This window comes from Castor canadensis, chromosome 11 (genome assembly GCF_047511655.1).
Source record: "Castor canadensis chromosome 11, mCasCan1.hap1v2, whole genome shotgun sequence".
Lineage (NCBI taxonomy): Eukaryota > Metazoa > Chordata > Mammalia > Rodentia > Castoridae > Castor > Castor canadensis.
Window position 1 is genome coordinate 125,931,051 of NC_133396.1, and position 4,590 is coordinate 125,935,640.

A 4,590-nucleotide genomic window follows, 5' to 3' on the forward strand; every position below is an offset into this window, starting at 1 on the left:
TGAATGGCCTACTGTATGTAGGGGTCATTTGAGAACCTTGGATTTCCAGACATACATTTCCACTTCCCATGGCCAATGTGACTAAAAGGTTTGATGATCTGGAAACTCTGCCATGCCATGAAGCGAGCACGGAGCTGCACAGTATATTAGGAGAGGGTTTTGTTAGACTAAAGAAAATTTTCTGACCACCAGGATCATTAGACACAATGAAACCTTTACTGAAAGGCTTCAGGAAAAGAATAGCCAAGGACGGTGCCAGTTTGGTTACTCATTTCTTGAAGATCTAGTCCAAATGTAAGCTACCTTCTATTTCGAGACATTTCTTTTTTTAAGTTTCTCATGTAAGGGTTGGGCTAGGGAAGTAATCTCATGATAACAGCCCTTTGGATTTAACTTGGACCGTTTCCAGCCTCCCAGGCTTACTGGAATCTGGAAATAGCTTCCAGAGAATGCTTTCCAGGGTTGTGAGTTCATGGATAATGTCTTCTGAAATATTGTATTGAAGAGGATAGGGGGAGTTGGGAGCAGATAAGTTTAGAAGAAATAAAGAGAAGTTCAGTAATTTCCTAATAAAAAGGGAAGTTCTTTGACCAGGTATAGATGCTCAGAAGGAAAAAAAAAAACTTTTGCTCTAATAATAAGCTGCATGGTATAATTGATTTCAAAACGTTTGGGTCAAATCTGGGTTCACATTTTTGCCTGAGTCACATAGTAACCGTATGGACTAGGTGAGCCCTGGAGCCTTACTTTCCTCTTCTGTAAGAGGGATTAATAATCGCATAAATTCTTGGGGTTACTGTAAAACTTAAAGTGAGCTAATATAAAGAATCTGCACATAGTAAGAAATCAAAGAATGAAGAAGAACCAAATAAGACAGGTAATCATCTGAGGTAACTATCAGCTGGTATTCTAGGTCATGGGTCAGGATATGTCAAGACTATGGCATACAATATATGTGTCAGAGAGCTGGTGTTCCTTAGTCATGGGAGCATTCCAGTCACACGTGCACACACACGTTAGTATACACACTCAACAGATAAGATTGCCTAAGCTCACCATCTCCAGGGGTGAGATGAATAAGAGATCTGCAGACCAGTGTGTTTCCCCAGCCATGTCACAAGGAAGGAAGGCCCACAGGGGCCCCTGAATCCTAGACAGAGGGAGATTTTAAAGGGAAGCTTACTAAAAAGCATGGATTCCCAAGTCTGTGAATGTTGCTGATGGAGAAGAAAGGGAGGCATGACTGGCTGCACCACATGGTTTAGTGGAAAGAACAATGCAGCCCAGGGAAAAGCCATATGGCTTGGTGGTTTGTGGCATGGTTGGGAAGAAGAAACTCCTGGTTCTTACTCCTGCTACTGCTTCAAGGAAAAGCTCAGGGCATCCCTCCCTGAGTCAAGGACAAGACCACAGAGGGGCTAACTTTTTCATGTGTTTAGCCATGAAGTGGCCTTAAAGTATTTCAACCTGTTGACCAGCCCTTGTGATCCGTGCTCCTCAAGGGATGAGAATGAAGTGAGGGGGGTCTCCCCATTCCACAGAGATGGAGACTGAGGTGTACTGCAGTTGGAAGACATTGCCACAATCACACAGCTCTCCTTTTCCTGGGTCCAGGTCTTCACCATTTGAGAAAAATATTCTTACCATGCTAGAAGACTGTGTCTCCTCCCTGTCCATGACATATGTGAAACATGGGTCCAAAAGACAAGATGCATATACATGCTCAAACACATACATGCACAGGAAAAAATGCTTCACAATCCTAGGTAGTGTACACCACGAGCCACCATGAGTGTTAGAGGACTTTTATTTTTAATGAGATCTCATCGGGATCAAGTTATTGAAGAAAGTCTCATATAAGAGATGTTGTTGGACTGTGGGAATCCTGTAGGTGGAATGGGTGAATATGGGGAATATTCTGACTGCAATAGGAACCCTCTGGTCTTGGCAGGAGACACTGTGAAGAGAATCTGTGGGAAAGAAGCCTGCATGGCCTTCTGTGGCAAACTGGATGGCTGAAGGCACTGGGCAGCCACTGAAAGCCCTTGAGAATGGAACTTTGATGATGAAATTAGTGCACTGGAAAGGAGAGCATGGTTTGGTGATCTGGAGAATTCTAAAATTCCTTTCATGGTGTGTTCTATTCTCCAGGGGCTTGGAAAATAGAGGGGAGATGCATGTAAAGAGTTAACTTGGTTGTCAGCAGTAACATTCAACTGCAGTTGAACCTGCACATGGCCTTTAGCTCAGCTAGGGTGGGGAGGCCAGGGGACCACAGAGGGGTCAATGTGAAGTGCTCAGCATCCCTTATGCCATTTCCACAGACTCACATCTTGGTTACGGTAGCCCCAGTAACCTCAACCTCAATTTTCCTACCAGTGAAACCTATATGGGAGCAAGTTCTGGCTCAGTGTGGTTGGTAGACTGCGACCCAGTCTCCCCTCCTCCCTTGCAGTTTACTCTAAAGGCCTCTGACTTTACATGAAATGAAACAGACGCCCCAGCTGTGGTCATTGTGACCAGCAGCTCCTGTGTCCTGCTCACCATCATGGGCCTCCACCGAGGGTTCTACCTCGCTCGTCTCTGCAGCCTCCACCCACACAGAAAAGAGCAGGCTGCTGGGGAGATTATCATCTCTTCCTCCACTTATATGAACCTGTCAATGTTCAAAGTCGTTTCAGGAGACCAGAAGGGAAAGCGAAATTGTGGTAGTATCAACAGTCATTGCTATTCTGATAGTAGAGGCTGAGCAGTCACGGTGTAGTTACAGTGGTTACAGGTAGGCAATGGAGCATCAAGTAAGCCACAGCACTACGATAAGCATTTATCCCACTGTCTTCTCACAACCACGAGATGGTTATTATTTATTCCTTATTACAGATACAATTAGGTTTCTTCAAAGCAGGTGCGTTTGTGGTTCTGGATTCCAAGGGCAGAACTGTAAGGAGGCCAGCTGGCCCATGATGTCCCTTGTAAGGATCTCCTATTATCCTTCAGCTTCCGATTCCCCAGCCTCGTGCCCTCATTACCACCACTCCCTAACACACAGTTTATACCTCGTAACCCCTTTGATCAAGTACCTGTTTATTCACTGCAGTACTGGTAGCTGTTCGTTTTTGCAAAGATGTTTGTAAATCACTCTTTTACAATCTAAACAATATCTTCCAGAAAATTCTTTTATAAATGCCAATTTGTTCTTAGTCTACAATGCAACGGGGTTATACTATAAATAGCCACAACCTCAGTTTGGGTTCTTGAGATTTATTATAGAGACTTTCTTTCTCCTACTGGACCTATGACCCCACTTTTGCAACACTTGAATAGACGAAGTTGTCTTGGGTCACCTCCTATCACACTCCACTCCCTCTCCCTGCTAACCCTCTCAGGAAGATCCCTCCCCTACTCCTCTGAGGGACTCTAGGCCCTTCATTGGAATCCCCATCTTCTGCCCTGCTTAACCAAGGTGCTCCCAGGCAGCCTACTCCCCACCCGTCCCAGTTCACCACCCAGCTCTGTGTAGAACTCAGTTTCTCATTCACTGCTTCTTTCCCACTTCTACATTTGACCCGTTGGCTCTCTTAGAAGATACTGGTCATTTCACAAAAGAATTCTCATGGTGGGGTAAGGAAAGACTAGTGGTTGCCATTCAGGTCTATAGAAAACAAGCACTTCTAAATCGAGGGTAGCAAAGTATTCTTTTATATTAGCTTGTGTTTCTGCTCTACGGGTCTTCAGTCCACCATGGAGCTGCCTTCACAGGTCTTTGACCTTGGTGATTCAGAGCCTACATGATGTGTGTGTTCATCCACAATGGTCAAATACCCTGTTTCCAGCCCCAGGCATTCCTCCCTGCTTTCTCTCCTTTTTCCCATGGGTTCCAGTGGGAAATACCTCAAAACCTAGAGCTTCTGGCACCCCACCACCACCATCCAGGAGTGAATTAGCACCCACACTGCATTCGTTATGCTTTGCCAGGGGACTCCAGCTCCTCCGGTCACCTCTGTGAAGAAAACTTATCACCTGGGTCCCAGTCATGAACCAGTCACACTAAGAAGGCTTCGCTCCCTGCCCAGGCCTGCTCGCAACAGGTATCAGTACAGCACATTTCACAGTCAGGTGTGATCATTTCTTGATCATGAAGAAGAACATGAAGGCCCTTCTGAACGAGATGTGAAGTGCTCTCGAGGGTTTTCCAGTAATATTCTTTCCTCCCTGACACAGTCAATGTGAGAAATCCACTTCCGGAAGGTGATCACCTCCCTCCCACGCCCCACCCTCCCCACCTCCTCCCTCCCCATCCTTGCTCTTGAGGAAAAGGCAGCATCATGTCCTGCTACCCAGCGGAGGCCCCTCTGGTTTCCACTGCTCTCAGCATGCTTGACTCACAATGAAACTGCAACCTCAAAGCGCCTGGGGCCAGAATGGCAAGAAAGAAATACAGGTGAACACACGCAAAAGCTGCCCAAGGAAAGGGTTTGTTTCTCTTACAGAATGGCTCTTCCAGAGCTGGGCAGGGGCCATGAGCTGGAACAGACTGAAGGGGCCTGGTCGTGTGCTGACCTGGGGGTTTCGGCAGGGAGGGAAAATATG